At 44.7% G+C, this 18664-nt stretch overlaps 1 protein-coding gene across 1 annotated transcript in view; it reads left to right on the forward strand.

Moving 5' to 3' along the window:
- The first annotated feature begins 539 nt into the window (after positions 1–539).
- Positions 540–18664, forward strand: part of LOC137265935 (uncharacterized) — a 43129-nt gene continuing 25004 nt past the window's right edge. The window contains exon 1 of the mRNA XM_067801413.1: positions 540–649. The gene's annotated coding sequence lies outside the window, so the exon portion shown is untranslated. The remainder of the gene's footprint in view (positions 650–18664) is intronic.

An 18664-nucleotide genomic window follows, 5' to 3' on the forward strand; every position in this document is an offset into this window, starting at 1 on the left:
ATAAAATCTTCATCCTTATGCATTTCACTTCTAAATGCCCTTCAAAGACTTAAATTTTGTATGTTTAGGACAAAAAAAATATGCCTTAAAGAGTCACAGAGTTGGTATGATGGTTTTCACTGAGTATTTTATGTTTATTAGTTTTCGAGTTAGAACGATGAGGTCCGCTTTGGGGCCAAACGGACAACAGTCTCAACACCGTGGTGCGCCTGTAAAATACGAGAATCTTAAACGAAAGAACCGGTCGTAAAATCTACCCATGCATTCGACCCGTCCATGCAATGGCAGTCCAAGGGAGCAAACCCTGCATTGTGTTAGGATGAATTTCATTCAGTGCACTGCACTGAAATTAAGGAGATTTAATAATCTCGTATACGTACCAGTTAACTACCTTGATATTTTGCACACCGCAGACGACACTAACTCTAGTACTTTGATACGTCTGCCTATGTGCGACCAAACGTACAAACCGTTTTCAGAACCCTCTTCAGAATAGACTATCCCAACAACATGCAACAGATGTGGTGCCAAAGTGGGTCATTCCACAGCAGAATTGTACAGTATCGGTGTCTGGCGACGGAACTCTGACCAGACGTTCCCGCTCGACATAGCACAAGCGGTGGTTCGGAGAAGATATCTACACCATCAGGTACAAGTTGTGATGTTAATTCTGACTTTTTACTTATCAGCATCAGTACAGTCTGAATTAGATAACTTGTCGGGGAAAAGTTCGAAGGGTAGACAGGCGACCGGAACTGCTACGGGGTTTGACAGTGCGAGCGGTGAAGTGACCTGTGTGATACATCTATTTTCCTGTATTTATGGCGATTTATTTACTTACAAATGAAAAATTCACGGTGTTGTTGTTAAGCCAGTTTTAGTCACTTAATAATGACAACAATAACATCACCTTCATCATCATCATCATCATCATCATCATCATCAACTATGAAGGTTAGACTGAATATACTATACACCTCTAACAGTGATAAGTGTTACTATTAGGCATACACATTTCAAATGAAAAGGAGAAATTTCTTTATCAGTGCTGATAAATGGGTTCATTGAAAAACTACTCAAACAGGCCTTTAAGTGAAAACATTTTTTTGACTGAAAAGCAAAACACTGACTGGAATTTACACAGCAGCAGTCAGTCAAGGGAGATAATCCTGTACTTGAGTGAATGAGTTTAATTTTATGCCTCACTCAGCAATATTCCAGCTATATGGAGCCGGTCTGTAAATAATTGAGTACGTACCAGACAATCCAGTGATCAACAGCATCAATCTGTGCAATGGGGAACCAATGACGTGTCAACCAAGTCAGGGAGCATGACCTACCAATCCCGTTAGTAGCCTCTTCCAACAAACATAGTAGCCTTTTATGGCCAACCTGGGGTGCTAAAGGCTTATTCTAACCCGGACCCTCATGGGTGATGTAGTTGCCGTAATGTGTAAAGTTCCAGCTATTATTTTCTGAAGAGGCTGAACCTATGAAGCCTGTGCTTCACTGAGATAGTGTGTTTTATGTAGTCAGGTCCATTCATTAGCAGTGCCGAAAGATGTATTCATGTATATAGAGGGATGGATCCAAAGTGGGTAGTGCACCCCCTCTCCCCATTTCTCCCTAACCTTTGGACTTTATGTGCATCCCCCATTCCCCAAATCCTGTATCCTGTATATATGCATCAAACCTTTAGACTAATTAGTGAAAATATAGCCACTAACTTCGGGCAATTTTTCTAAATATTCCATACTGTTCAAAGTACAGTTTATATATGAATTGATATGTTGTGAAACAAATTCGTAACATTGAAAAGATTATTGTTGTGAGTTTAGTAAAAGATGAAAATTAGTGAAAATTGGTGATTTCTTAACAAACCTTCACACCAAAACACAGCTGTTCACATGCACAATATTTGCACAGGCTTTTCACCAATTTTAGTATGATCCTTCGTGAAGTTCATCTACATAAGGTTTGCTGTTGGCACCCTCGAGTTAGTGGAGAAATCAATCTTCGATGTAACCATATATAGCTATTCAGATACATGTATGTCAGTGCTCACGATGGTGATTCAAAGTAGCAGGACATTGGGTCCTGTAAGTTTCAGATGTTTGTCTGACCCACTGAAAATTCACAGGACCCACAGAATTAAGTTAAACATTTTAGACTGAACCTTTCTTAACTAGCATTGAAATTATTAACATCGTATGATACCAAACGTAAGATTTATAAACAGCAAACAGGTGTCACATGCCACAAAAGACAACTTCACACAAAGACATTGTGAAATATTCAGTCAGACACTGGGGCTGGCGGGTTGGTGACTTCTGTCTGACCACTGGCGAAATTGCCAGATTTGTCAGAGGGTCAAGTGCTGTTTGTAAACACTGATATATAACATATAGTGAGTGTGTTACTGTTAAGCGAGTCTAGACACTAGATGGGAAGTATATATATTTGGTTGGTCAGTGAGTCCTATTTCCATGGTACTCCCCAAAATGTTCTTCACTGTGTGTTAATTTTGTTTGATAGACTTTACAGGGATCAAAATTATCAGTGCCTCTGCACCGATGACATGGCTAAAATTGAAATGGAACAGTTAATTTCTTACCAGTGTGCCCATTCGGCACACCTTTTAAAAAAAACTTAATTTTGATCCTTGCTTTTGTTTCACTCATATAGGTGAGATGTAAATATATTGCATGGCTTCACTATCAGTAGAAATTTCAGGTTGGAAATGTAAAAGGGTGTGGTTGAATCACTTCAAGAAGAAATGACAAATAATCAATTGATTTCATTTGTAGTTGTGGTATTATTGATACCTGGAGATTTCTAATCAAGCAAATATCCAATCTATCTAAAACCACCAAACCTTAATGGCAATACATACAGTGAATCTCTTTGAAGTCATTTCTCACTTACAGACTGAGAATTTCTTTAGCAGTATTAATGAGCATCATAAACCATTACATGATATAAATTTTAGTAATTTGGGAGAAACATCTACAGGTTAGACGTTATTAATGTGATTTGAGAGTCTATGCAGACAGAAACAATTCAGCAAGGTCACAGCAAGTAAATGACAGGTGTTGAGATATGCATATTTATGTGAAATGTAGTCTTGTCTTGTCTATAACTATTTCAGTGCTGGCTCAGAGGGAAAAGTCAGTGAAATGCTAAACAGTCATTGAAAAATAGCAAGTAATATATTTTAGCAAGTGTAAGTTGTTTCAAAGGCATTTAGAAGTTTGAGGAATCAAACTAAAAGTGCTTTATGGTTCAACTTCTTTATTATACAAGGTCACAATGTTTCGAGACAGATTCTAGTCTCTTCTTCAGGTGAGGAAGAGACTAGAATCTGTCTCGAAACGTTGTGACCTTGTATAATAAAGAAGTTGAACCATAAAGCACTTTTAGTTTAGCAAGTGTAGTCTTGTATCGATTCAGAATATAAATGTTGTGCATGGCATCATCGCATGAAAACTCTCCATGCTCGAGTGAGTAGTATAGGGAATGATAGTTCTGGACCACTTTCAAGAAATGTCTCTACAAAGCCTTATTTACTAAATAAGGCTTTGGTTGGGTCATTAGCTCTTGCTACTATTACCCCTACTACAAAAAAGTTGGCGGTAATTACTGTGCCTTGGTTGGAGGTAACACTGTGCCGTACGGTACGATCAATAATTCTTCTCTTACAAACCCCCTACCCGGCCCATCCCTCAAGTAGTACAAGTTAGGTTCGTCGGCTTTCATATCCACTTTATCTATGTTGTAAGTTTTGACTGACCATATAGGATCGGTGGCTCGCTTACGGCTATCGCCCTCGTGTTCCCCCGGCTGGTATAGATACCTATCTGGTATCTGTTTCTCCTTCCCACGCAATGGAGCGGCCGACTCTGCAACTATTGATTTTAGTTTGATAGCGTCTGCCGGTTTCTTACCGGTGAGACGGGTGACTTCATGGTTGATTGCCGACACCACCTTGGGTAACCTCGTGACCCATTCAGTCGATCGTTTTCCAGGGGTGGCCATCTCCCTAGCATACTGATAGCCGAACAAGCGCTCAGCCAAAGTCCTATTAAATCTCTCAACTATGGCTTGGCTGCGATGGGCTCCGGCCGTGCCACGCCTGACCTTTGTATCGTGTTTGGCTAGCAGTTGTGACACGGCACCCATGAACTCCCGTCCGGGGTCAACTTGCAGCTCTGTTCGCCACGTCAGTGGGCTGCGTTTGTATATGCGTTCAAATCCTCTGACTACCTGGGCCGAATCTTTCGTGGTCAAGGGTTCGGCTTCCTTGTAACGACTGGCTACATCCACTACGGTTAAGGCATACTTGTACCTCTTATCGTGGGGTAGGAACAGTAGGTCTGCCTGGTGAATGCTATTAGGTATGTTAATACCGAACCTCCTTCTAGGCACGTAGCGTGGTGCCGGCAAATAGATCTGCCACAGGGCTTGTTTTTCAAGCCACGCTTTGGCTTCCTCCGGGGGTACTCGCGCTAGTTTAGCTAGCTTATCTACTGCGCTAGCTCCTTTCCAGTACCCACGCGGGCTGTAGTAAATAGCCTCAAATTTTTTCATGTCCATACGCGTATGTGTTTATACCATCAATAGCTATCCAACGTTTCGTGTCCATAGGCGATAGGGACGTCTTGTTTATAGTCAGTCCGTATATCTTATGCCCATCACTTCTAAGTGTGTTCATTTTATGTCTAAAGGTACGGGTCTTGAACAGGGCTTCCTTGAATCTGGCGTGTTTGATGTGTTGTTTCACCACATACTTCTTAACCCCCTTAGCCTTCCGGATCTCACTATTGTCGGCTTTCAGTATGGAGTACATCTTAGGTCTCAAACCTATGTACTCGGCTATGGGCGTGCCAGCACACTCGTCCTTCATCTTACCTAGGACCTTTTTATTTACCGTGCTGTGTAGGGTATGGGTCTTAGGGTAGTCGCTGGTGTCGTATAAATCGAGGTGTTTTTTCATGTCCTCGTACACGTCCTCGGTTCGAATCTCCATCAGCAGGGAATCCGTGTCAGTGTACAGCACTTCACACCTGTCGCCGTACTGTTTCTTGAGCTCGTTGTAGTAAAAGTCGTACATCAGGTGTTTGGATAAATCGAGGATGCTCATCCCCACGTAAACAGGCCGGTTGAATTTTATGTGACTTTTCTTCATGTGTAGGGCAACCAGGTTGTCTGTGAATATCTTACTACGGTTGAATGCCGGACTGGCTATCAATCTCCTGAGCTTGTCTTCCTCACTAGATCTAACCAGCTTCACGGTCACGCGTTTCCTCAGGTTCTCCATAGTCTTACCAAACACCGAGTTGTTCATGAGCTTGTAGAGATTTTTCTCAAAATCACTGGTGGCTTTTTTTCGTAGGTCTGTGTTCATTCTGATGTAGGGCTCCATCCATGGGCTCTGGTCGAATATGAGCACCCTGTGTATTTTGGTCAGCCTCATACCCAACGACAGGTACAGCTGTAGGTTGCGATAGTGAACGATGTACTTGGTCTTATTCATTAAGTTAGGCACGAGTTTTTCAACGTCTGTCACACGACCACCTGACAAGTTATGTTGGTACTCAGACATCCAGTCTGTGTTAACCCTCATACGTTCGGGGGCCAGGGGGTAGCTGTTGTGTGATGTGTGTAATTCCTTGGGATACTCTAAGTCAACCTCGAGGATATACCCTTTGTTCGAATCTGGTGCGACCCCCATAACATCAACGTGGGGTACCCATTCGAATCCCCCTGTAGGTAGATACTGGCTCATGGCCCAGCCGTACAGGTTGTTTGCGTCGAGGTATAGAATGTGATTGGTTGGTTTGTTAGGATCGTAACCTTTCACGTATTGATTATTTGCTTTCGCGTATCGTTTGGATGCCATGGAAATCCCACCTCGCAAGCCTTTCTCAATGAATAGGTGCATGTCGTAATCTGTGAGCAATTCCAAATTAACTCCGGTCTTTTTAAGCAAGGCGTCCCACGACAGACCTGGGCTGGTGTAATACCATGCGGGGTCGAGTTTATACTGCTTTAAACAGGTCCGCCTGAACGTTTCAAACACGTCGGCTAACAGCAGTACATCTGTCCTCAAGTACAGGTCGTGATAATCACCCAGGTTCTTACAACCCAGTTTATTCCATATGTTAGTCGCGTGCGAGTAATCATCTCGTGAGACGGACGCCTCATTCAGCTTGCTATAAAAGCAGTCAATAGGGGGTAGTCTGGTCTCGGTGAACTTGGCCCAACTATCCATGTACTCATAGGGGTACACACCCTTCCTCATAAGCAGGGGTCTAGTCTCGGCGTCTGTGTATCGATCGGTGATAGGGAAGGTATTGTTGGCCTTGACCAGACTGTCGAGTGACGACAGGAGGAACTGAAACGAGTCAATGAACCTAAGTCCGTTTAAGCTGAAGGAGATGTATCTCTCCATGTTGTTGGGGATGCACGTTATATTACCATCGATTTTCGCGATGGCCTGCATGATCAAGTGTGAGTCGTACCCTTTCAAGTTGTGAAAGACAACGGGGATGTTTATTGTCTTAGGGTTGATTTTAAGCTTGAGGTTGCACGCGTTGTGAGCGGCGCCTCTATACTTACCAGTTATGTGGCAGTGATCTCTCACCGAATCACCGTTAAGTGGTGAGTCGCACACGTGACAGTTAGTGCTACTAGCGTGAGCTAGCCTGTCGGCTCGGGTCATACGCATGGGAGCGATTCTATACAATGCATTCCTAATAATTTTTTCTTCCTCCTGCAAACACTTTAGAAACCTTTCAGCCGCGTCAGGGCCCCTATACACTACCGGAGCTTTCGTTTCCCCGTCACAACGGACGACAATGTATCCAAACGAACAGGCTTTATGCTCTTGTGTCTTGTGGGTGAAGCTACCCCCACTGGGGGAATCCCCACCCACAACTAAGGCTTCGAAGTCGGCGTATATAATATAAGGTACAGACATTTGGTTCTTGTGGTTACTGAATTTTAGGATATTTTCACCTTCCTTAGGCATGTCGACTCGTATGGCCGTCTGCCCCACACCTTGACAATCATCCCGGTGGGATTCTAATAAATCAGCTCGACTGAAACCGTGTAGGCATCGTACACAAAAGTGTTTTTCCCCAACGTGTTTCGACTGGTCGTGCAACAACCGGCTGAGATGTTTTATCCACGTGTAGTGATACTTTTCACCTCGCTGGATCATGAATATATTGATAACTTGGCAATCCTTCACCGTGCTGACCCTGTGTACTATTGTTGTGTTACCTTCATACCCAAAGACATTTATAGCCAGATTATTCTGTTTTTCTACTTTAGTGATCTGGGATATGGGGGTGGGTTCATCTATACAATCCCAGTTGAGCCCATCGTCTTGGGGATAGCTAGAAAGCCTATCTGAATGAGTGCCAGCTGGAAATAAGGCTGACCTGATAGCTAACCTCAGGCAATCGTTTCCTCTATTCTTAACGTTTACTATGGCATGTTTGTTCCTATAGTAGGGAGGCAAGGCTAGGTATGACCCGCCTCTGAACGGCACGTAGTTAGCTATATCTAGATAGACATTATCGATTTTATCTACAGCCCACCCGGACCCCAAGTGTGTATAGCGTTCTAGGTATTCTCGTATCTGCTGAAAACTTGTATCGATTGATGCGTCAATGGTCTCTGCATGTGTGACGACCTCTTGTTGGCCTCGGAAGTAAGGCTGAACATACTCAGTGGCCCCTGTGGAGACCTGCTTATCGAGCGACATTTTCACTGTGATCTGAAACTTGATACTTCCTAGATTATTTAGTTCCTGGTTGACCTTATCAGCTATCAGAGGCTTGATATCTGTAATGTCTATGTTTCTATCAACGTGCATGCGCCAACCTCTCAAATAGTTGCCTACAGCGCGCTCAGTGCTAACGAACTGTAGGTCAATAGCTCTATTCTGTCGTAATAATTCTACAAGCTGTGGTTTTCTCATACGAGAATACCCAGCTAAACTCAAATCGCGTGCCTCGGCTTTCAGTTGTTTTACAGTGGGACGTGCTACGGGGGCATGTGATAACAATGCGGTTAACCCGGCTCTCCCCAGGTTTGAATAACCCGTGTATCCAAGCTGTTTTGCTTGAGCTTTTAATTGTTTTACTGTAGGAGGGGCTTCTAAACCTAGTAATCTCAACAATGCTGACTTCCGCATTCTAGAATACCCGATAACACCTCTCTGTTTTGCGACCCTCTTGAGCTCGCTTACAGTAGACATCGTGTTTACACCTAAGAGAACCAATGTCTAATTGGTTCACAGTAAGGGGAGGTAACTCTTAAGCGGCTATCTTGAGCAGTCGCCTACGTTCTTTTATGTAGCCTTTTTTATTCTCGTAGATGAGTTGATGTCTGACTATGTTCGCTCCGTGAGCTTTACATAGACAGTAGTGTCCTTTAACCCCGATACCACACACAGAACACGTGTAGTTAGGACTTCCCATATGGAAACAACAGAACCCCTGATTCCTGCATTTCCTACCACAGGCCTCGGTCTTCCCCATAAGTATATATTCGCATCGGTATGGAGCGGGTCTCATGTTTACTTATATAGGTGTTTTAGTTTAATTGCTTCGCAACCAACGCAGTAGCTGCTATACCCAACACTATGAAGCCCAGTTCACGATTCATTTGTCCCTTGGATGGTGTGTAGTACTGAGCGAGTGTGGGTTTATTGAGCGGTTCCAATTGTTTACCAGTTAGTAAATAGTATTCTTTCATTGCTTCATCGACATCGTTGAATGTTTGAACGGCATGGTTTTCACGCTGTAGTTGTTCGTTAATAAAATCGATCCTCTGGAGGCGTTTTTTAGCGTACTCGGCCTGTGCCCTTTGTAATTTCTCAGTAGCGAGATCGTGCCGCTTCCTTTCTTCCTGTATTTCAGCCGCGTGATCATCTCGTGGTTTCGAGAAGAGGAAATTACTCCCGGAAAATGCCAGGGCATTCACTAACGCCCCACCGACCATCACAGCTATCGTGGCCATCCCTATATTTATTTCATTATATTATCAGGTATTATTCCTTGTTTTACTAGGATGTCTTTTGTGGCCATCGCCATACCAAGGTTCATTATGAGCATACCCATATCCTGCAGGTTGAAATCTAGCTTGATAGTTGGTTGTTTAAGCACCATTTTAGTCAACCGAGCGTACCCTACGGCTAGACTGGCTACCACTGTGGCGTGGTATGCGTCGTTGACGAACGTTTTCCCCTCAGACATTATGTATATGATATAAAATATTAAAATTATAACATGATATGCGGGTCTACCATGGGGGATACCCCCATACCCCCACTGTTGTGGGTGGGGGGCTCACTGTGGGAGGGTACCCCCACGTATAACCACGAGATAGCCAAGGCAGCAGTTACACCTACAGCCAACAACAGTCGGGTTGGGTTGGTCACTTTATGTTGGTTACACCACCGTTTTTTACCGGCAGCTACTCTCTTAGGATTCTTCTGTCTGGTTACTGTTGAAGTGGTCTCCACCGTCACTGTTGGGGGTGGGGTCTCCTCCACTGGGGTCTCCACCGTCACCTCGGGACTCACTGGTTCCTGTGCAGCATCCATCTATACTATTATTATTATTCTTTCTCTCAAATTGGCAATGTTTTGCCGTGATAATCGCCGCCATCACTGGAGCCAACAACATACCATATTTGTGGTACAGCCCGCAGCTGATCTGAAAGGGTCTTTCTCGAGGTCTTCCCACAGGTAAAGTCGGCGCTCTGGTGGAATGGGAAGGAAGTGTGATACAATACCGGTGTATATCTGGGTCATAGCCGATCCTATTGTTTTTGTCATTTCTGCTCCGAGCCGGGACTCGTATCTAGCGTACAGCTTATCGATTTCTTCGGCTGACATTTTGTGAATTTTATCCGGAGTGTAGTCCCCAAAGTAATGTTTGGCTTTGCCGCCAACAGCCAACGCCACCAGTTTCTCTCGCTTGGGGGAATCCCCCACACCCCCAGTGGGGGAACCCTCCAACGACAATTGTTCGAGCAATTCCTCACACTCCATCTTATAATATAACAAGTAAGATTTAGTTTTAACTATATAATACCCGATACAGGCAAAACACAGAGAAATGAAGGTTAAGTTGCACACGACAAATACTTCAAATATCATAGCTTTGCTTAGCTTTTGCTTAGCTTTGCTTAGCTTTGCTTAGCTTTAGCATACTATATATGCTACTGGTTGGTCGGTTTTTAGAACGAGCTTAGCGTGTTTAGTTTCAGCGAGCTGTTTCTTCACCCGTTCCCGTTCTAATTTACTCATCACATCGTTCTCTCTCAAACACTCCTCGAACGAATCCCTGTCCTTGCAGTGAAATAAGGCCACCCATCGCGTCTGCTCCCTGAGGTCTTTCAACACCGAGTTGAACTTCTGCGTTAGCACCCAGACGCTGTGATTTGCATGCCGGCCGGAGAAGGCCAGGCTCGATAGCATGTCTCTCTTTTTTGTTATCTCGCGATTAGCGCTGCAGTCGTCCAGTATGAACAGCGTCGGTTCCCCTTTAAATTTCTCGTGAAGAGCTTTCAACCAGTCCTGCAGGCGTGTTCCAGGGTCGATTTTGTGTACGTCCGGGTCCGTCATCACCCAAGGTCGCGCGTACGTTTTATTCATGCTCAGAGTAGGGCACATGATAACGATGTTATCGAACACATCCTTGTAGTAACCCTCCAACATATCCAACACGAAAACGGTCTTCCCACAGCCAGTCTGCCCGCACACTATGGCGCAGTGTGGGTCAGTGGGTAACCCCAGGTGGTCTCCCCCATCAGTAGATGGCTTGCACGAATCTCCCATTGTCTATATTAAGTTGCGCGTCCATAATAACGTACAGATATAATTTCAACTTACCAGCGGTTTGAGCCTTCTTAGTAATCTGGATGGTTATCCCTTCGCTGCCGTTATCTATACGGCGCCCGCTACCGTGCAGTTTATCATCATCCGTGGATCGCATGTCCAACCATAGGGCGTACTTGGTGGTCAGGTATTCACCGATTTGCACGGAGCCGAGGTCCAGGTCCTTTGTTATATAATCCCCCACTGGTAGCTTTTTTATCTCATCCCACTGCTGGTGTGGTCTCATACCATGACTGAACAGCTGGTTGGGCACGCCCTCGATGGTAACTTCCACCTTTTCAATCTCGGGGTTGAAAAACTTCTCGCTGTCCCTCCGGAATGGATCATAATCCTCCACGGGGACGACCAGGATACCTTTCATAGATCGCGCCGGCACGTTCAGGTTGATATTCCACACAGTGTCGCTCTTATCTCGCACGACTGATCTATGCCTCAATACGCGATCGTACAGGATAGCCATCTTCCCAGAGTACTGGTTTCGAACCTGCCTGGCCAGCTCCGGGCTAGTGACCATGTCGAACTCCAGAGAGATGTTGTCTATGGCATAACTGGCCTCATCACCGTTCGGCGTATGCACTACTTTGCTATAGTCGTTAAACGTGAGCTCGTATTCGAGCCTATCACCCAGCGCGGCCTGGTAAAACGGCGCGTGTCCCGTGAGCAACTCGAAGTCGAGCGGCACGCAGAATCGATTCCCGTATGCTAGAGCGATGGCCTTTTCACCATCCGATAGCTTGTCTTGCTGGTCTGTCGTGAAGACGTACCCTATGCGCGCCCGGGTTGATTTGCTGATGCCCTGGTACACATCATTGACTCCTTCTCCCTCGCTTTTCCAGAGATCCTTGTAGCAGTGAAACACGTCGCTGTCGTCGATGCTCAGCACCTCGTTACCGCTGATCTTGACGGTCGTTTTCTTGATGATAGCTCGACCCACGTTCCGCACTAGCTCACGTTTGTCGTTGTCGGAGGTCAACGTGATATTGAACGCCAGTCGAACAGTGCCTGGTACAATGAGGTCATTCTCACCAAGGTTTGGAAATCTAACCAGCAGAGTTTGATTCTGGTCTATCTTGCTGGGATTGTTGGTGATGGTCACCGACTGTCGCACGGCTCTGGCGCCTAATGGCTCTCTCAATCTTCTGAAAGGATCTAATTTTCTGCCGTACATTGTTATATATAAATAAAATATATTTAAATACTAATGGATGAAGACATAGATATGACGGAGATGCCGGGCGCTAGTGCCCAGGCATTCGATGATGAGCAGGAGACCTCATTTACTAGTTCACCACTGAACCAAGAACTTTTGGCAACAACGGTAGATGATTATTACGAAAGTTTAAGAAGAGATAAAAACTACGTTGAACCACAGGGCCGATACCTTGATAATTTTTTTATTGATACAAAGGGTGTTCTACGCCTTAAGTCTGACCCAGGGGTTGACCTCGTTAACAAGCGCAATAAAAAACCACTGGCCTTGTCAACTCTAGCCAGCCGCCATGGTGTAGAATTTATCCGTAAAAATCTAAACATGAATGATTACGGTGGTGCAATACCTAAGGCCGTTAAAGAAGATCTGCAAGCTACCAGATCCCACCTCACCACTAGAGATGAAATGACACCACAGCGTGCTACAGAAGCCTCAGACAGTATAGAAAAACTGTTGAGCACCTACTGGGACAAACCGTTACCGGGGTTTGACTTTCCGGTAAGGGAACTGTACGGCTTAGACGAAGCCGTGAAACGCGTGCGTGGAGAACTCGTGAACAACATGGGGAAACTGAACGAAATCGATGAGCACATCGCTAAGGAAAAAGCCAAACTCAACGAAACTGAAAACGATGATATGAAGCGTCGTATCAATGAACGACTACGCGATTTAGAAGACGAGAGACGTACACGATTGGAAGCCGCTTCCTCGAATCGTGAACAGCTTCGATCCCAGATCAGTCGTATTCGGGAAACAATCGATAGAATACTGAATGAGGATACAACTTTAGCCAACAGGATTCGGATATTGTTCCGGGAGCAAGGGATCACCATCGCCAGCATTCTAACTGCATTGGGTTTCATCATATCAACCCTGGTGGTGTCACTGACAGGGGGAACACCTGTGGGGCCTGCCGGCGGCGGGGGAACTCCAAGTGGCGGTGGGGGTGTTAAAGACTGGATTAAAAAACTCGGGGAACGCCTAGCTAAACTGGCTGGTAAAGCCGCCGAAGCCCTTCCCGGCATCCTGGGTAGCATCGTCTCGTGGTTGTTGAGCGCTCTGTCTAAAACTGCCATGTGGCTCAGTCAAAACCTGTGGGCAGCCATCGTCGCCGTGGCGGGTCTGGTGTACGTAGCGGCTACGAAATCTTTAACCAAATAAGTCCCAAAGCTACCCCACCAACCACTAGGGCCGTTTTATTATCAATATGCTGCTGATAGGGGGGTACCCCCACATACATATGGGGGTGTGTGGGGGGCACATGAACTTTAGGCTCCGGGGGTGGCGCCACTATACCCTTTTCACGTGGTTGGGTGTGTGGGATATGGTGGGCGTTAATATCGGGGTTGATACCCAACTTTTGGCCCGCCGTGGCTATGACTATTTTGTTGTTATAATCCACCTCTTTTTTTATTCTCAGTTGCATATCACTCGGAGCCATGTACAACCCCACGCCGAACACGTAATTGACTTTCGATCTGGCGTTTTCTAACGCTTTTTGGTAACGGTCGATTGCCCGCGGTAGATCAACTGGAGAATTGATAGCATCCTCAACATTATAAACGAACTGTTTCTGAGCGTCGTAAGCAGTTCCCTTACCGATGATGTTGGAACGCATTTGCGACTGCGCGCCCAACAGCGCCCACACGTACGTTCGAATCGAGTCGTTCAAGCGTATTGTACCAGCACGAGTGAATCCTTTCGACGTGTCCAGCATGTACATTTTCCACCCGTCTGCGGTTGACTGCTCCACTTTCTGGATTGTGAAACCAACACCACCTTTTTTAAAGTCCATACGATCATCCCTCCATTCATTACTCGACAAAGCAAAGTCCTGCCTAAGTATACCTAGTGTCAGTAAATCATCACTGGCATCTTTCACTGGTTTTGGCCCAGATTTGTTAGGTTTAGGAACAAGATCAGCTAATGCATGGGAAAAACGTTCCGTACTAAACATTTTTCGTTGCATAAATTTTATTAGTATATGTTTGTCAAATGCTTTTGGCGAGAGCCCATGAGCGTAAGGAATACCCAACCCGTGGTTCAGCCCCGGCAAACGCCAATCCGTCTTCGGGTTTATTTCGAATTCGTTGCAAATACGTTCGTAGGCCCGTCTATCGTACGGGTTGTTTGTTGCGTCCCACGCTTTGTCCTGTGGGAGGGGGGCGCTGATCTCTTTAAGGATACGTCTGACCTGGTAGTACACGTGGAACTTGAACACAGACTGACTCAGCGGTCCACGCCGAGTGTCGGTCAATGTCACACCACACCCCGTTGTAGCGCACCACACGGCAAAGTTGAATTGATTCTGCCAGAACTGCATAGGGTTGTTGAACCAAGCGTGGACTGCCTCAATGTTAGTCACCGAAAGCTTATACTTATCAGGCATATCTATAAACTTGGCATTGAAATACAACCCAGGAGCAACCACGATCTTCATGGTGGAGAAATCTACGTCCAGTTTAGGGTACAACACACCAGGGGAATACATTTTAAAACTATTATATAATAAATATATATGTAATATGTACATAACACTTCCAGGAATAACGAGCGGTGAGGCCGTTCAGCTGACGCACGCGATCGATAACACGTCAGGTCAACTCGAAGTCGCACTCTGCGATATCACCTACCTACCACAATGGACTAACATCAATATCAGCAACAATAAGCTGTTCGTCAGTGGGGCTCGCAGCCAGATAACTGACGGCTACTACAGCGTGTGCTCTCTAAACGACGAGGTCTTCAAACCCCTGGGAGCTGAACTCAAGATGAACGACTCAAACGGCACAGTGGTGTTAATCAACAACAGAAGAACCTGAGGCTCGGCCGACCATTAGCAAGGATGCTCGGTATGTCTCCTGACGAGATAAAACCAACAACAACCGTCACAGGCACGAAGTTACCCGACCTAGTACCGTACCGAGAGCTATACATTCATCTCGATCAGGTGAGCACAACGTACAACATTCAAGGAGGTCACCCTTCCACTATATTAAGAGCAGTGCCGGTGAAAACTGAGAAATTCAACGACGGTAGAACCGAGTCGTTTTCACCACGGCAGTATAAGAGATTAACCCAGGGTAACATACCTGAGCTGACAATATCGGTGTTAGATATAAATCATAATCCTGTAAATATAGGATACCTCAGCTTAACGCTTCACGTAACATGACCAGCGCACAAGGGCCCGGAGTGAAAAAATGCGTCAATATCGGGATCTCCGACCTCGGAGACACACGCGGTTTCGACGCTCCCGGAGTAGATGGTAAATCGTATGCCTTGCAACTGAAAAACAACATTTACAAACGCGTTGAAATCCCCTCCGGTGGAACCCTAAGTGATATGATAGATACCACAAGAGCAACAGTAAACACTAAGTACTCCCTTGTCAACACCGGTGATAATAATTGGGTAATATACCCATCGTTCGAAGGTAAACTGTTCGACTTAGACGATGTTGAGAGCACTACCGTCGTCAAAAACAAACCATATATGCTCGTCTTCACCGAAGATGACAAGTGGGTGTTGTTACCCGATAAAGACGACTGGTTGATCAATATTAGACTCATCTCCCCTTACGTGTTCACAGATAACAAAGACAACCACCTAAACAAAGTCGTGAACAATGGAACCCTGCTCGTGGCTTACGTCCCAACTCAAAGACGTAGCGTAGTCGTCAGCCCAGCCAACACTGCGGTAGCCCACATGCTATCGAGTAAACCGACCATACAAAACGTGAAATTGCAGTTGGTGTCTGAATTCGAAGGCGTGACCAAGGTACTAGATAATATAACGATAAACGGAACACTGATCATCAAAGTCTACCTAGGGGAACCATCGGGTAATAATATCGAGATCGTGAAGGGGATCAAACTCGGGTGGGGTAAACAACATCAGTTTCAAATTTGTAATGTTTACGTGCGGGGGGGTGTCGACCCCAAGACCAGTCTGCAGGGGGTCAACGTGATCGTGGAAAATAAGATATCACTAATCAATATCTTCCTGCCTGACAACATACACTTCATGGGTATGAAGTTAACCCCTGAATTATTATCAGAAAACCAGTTGGAAATTATATCGTAATAGTATAATAATGACCAGTCATCACCCCAACACTACACTTAACGACCTGGGAGATACGGAGGGATTCGATCAGCCTGGTGAGGAAGATGAATTTTACATCCTGCACTTCAAAGACAACGTGTACAGACGGGTGTCGTTATCAGATTTAAAAGAACCCAAATGGCTGATCAACTTAACACCCACCTCACCTTATATCACAATAGACGCAGATACGGGGCGTATCTCTAAGATTAGGAACAACGGTATCTGGGCCGGGGATTTCATTCCGGAGAGGGGATTAATAAAAACTTACAAAAATGGGTTATCGGCTCCATTCGAAAATAAATTAACATTTAGTAATCCTGAAATAATATCCCCCCCTTTCACACTCATCATAGAAGTCTTCTTTGAGTATTCAGACAATGGAGACCCCCCAATAGTACACCAAATTTTACCCGAGGTGTTAATGAGCTGGTTTAGCATACACAAAGGCAAATATTGCCGTATTGTTATACAACAGGATACCACGGGTCCTATAAACCACTTAATAAGCCTCAGTGGGGTTTTTATTACAACAGAAAAATTTATTAGCCTCTCACCTATTACCCTGACTAATAGTCTAGAACTTATAGACTTTAAATTCATTAATAGATTTTTAACTGAAACCCAATTAAAATATCTTTCAAAATATATATTATAGGATGGGCCTGTACCCAGTCGTAGAGGAAGTAGCGAAGACGTTGGAAACCATAGATGGGTTCCGCTTGAGGCAGTTATGTGATGTGAAACGCCAACTAGAACAAGACCGTGACACGCGGAAAGCTCTATGTAAGAAGTACAATAGAGCTTTCAATATCGTGGACGGGGCTGACACTACCCTTATGGTAACCAGCATGGGACTAGGGGCGGCAGGCGTTGGGTTGTTGGCTACCATCGTGGCTGCACCTATAGTGCTAGGTATTGAAATAACGGCTGGGGTGACAGGGTTGGTAGGGTTGGCGCTTAAGTTAGTATCACGCAGACTTAATCGTAAGGCATTGAAACACGACGAGATCAGGGTTCTGGCCGAAGCAAAGCTGAACACAGTGAGTGAGCGAATTTCCACGGCACTCTCTGATAGTAAGATCTCAGAAGAGGAGTTTAGTTCAATCCTCTCTGAACTCAAAAAATATAACGGAATGAAACAAGATATTCGATCCAAGTCTCGTAAGTCTGCTATCAGCGAGGACGAGAAAAAAAAGTACATAGCACAGGGAATACAAAAAGCCCAGCAAGCCTTTATTATGAACACCAAAGAGATCGTAGGCGGTTCACGTTAAACTGTTTCATCGATATAAACATAACATAGGGGAACACGAGGGCGATAGCCGTAAGCGAGCCACCGATCCTATATGGTCAGTCAAAACTTACAACATAGATAAAGTGGATATGAAAGCCGACGAACCTAACTTGTACTACTTGAGGGATGGGCCGGGTAGGGGGTTTGTAAGAGAAGAATTATTGATCGTACCGTACGGCACAGTGTTACCTCCAACCAAGGCACAGTAATTACCGCCAACTTTTTTGTAGTAGGGGTAATAGTAGCAAGAGCTAATGACCCAACCAAAGCCTTATTTAGTAAATAAGGCTTTGTAGAGACATTTCTTGAAAGTGGTCCAGAACTATCATTCCCTATACTACTCGAGTGCCTAAATGTCAATTCAATTGTCGCCTCTGTATCCCATATAACGTATATATTAGAATGTGAAGGAAGTAATGTGTGACTCATCTCACATATATCTGTTATCATGATCGTAATGATTAATGTCTGTCACTATTATGTTTTATAAACTGTTCAATACCTCTGTAAGAAACATGTTCTTTCATTGAAAATGGATATGATATGCAAGAATATTCTAGATTTTTTATAGCTGACATATTGCTAGCAACTGAATTCTCGGCAAACTTTGCAAAATATGTTTTGTTTGTTTGTTGTTTGATGGTGCAGTCTGCAATATTCCTGCGATATGGTGGCAGTCTGTAAATTATCAAGTCAAGACCAGACAATCCAGTGATCATCAACATAGGTATTGATCTACGCAGTTGGGATCCGATGACATGTGTCAACTAAATAAGTGAGTCTGACCACCTGATCCTGTTTGTTGCCTTAGACAAGCATGGTTTTGCAGACGTTCATTCCTAGCCTGGATGTCCAAGGTTTGCTGTGAAAAATGTTACTTGCGAAATACATTTAAAATGAATGTTCTATTACTATATTTTTTATGAGAAAAGGTTCAAGCTTGTACTGGCCAAGTGGTTTAGTTGTCAAGGAAATATATGAATCATACAGTGTTAAATGATGTGACTAAAGCTCAGCTGTCAGGACTCTGCCACTGCTTCTCTGCATGTATAGGAAGAGAGTGCTGTGCAGAGTTAATGATAACCCTAGAGTTCACACTGTCACTATGGGCTTTCTGTCTACCACAGCTGCTTGT

The sequence above is a fragment of the Haliotis asinina genome, chromosome 15, assembly GCF_037392515.1.
Source record: "Haliotis asinina isolate JCU_RB_2024 chromosome 15, JCU_Hal_asi_v2, whole genome shotgun sequence".
In the NCBI taxonomy this organism is placed as follows: Eukaryota; Metazoa; Mollusca; class Gastropoda; order Lepetellida; family Haliotidae; genus Haliotis; species Haliotis asinina.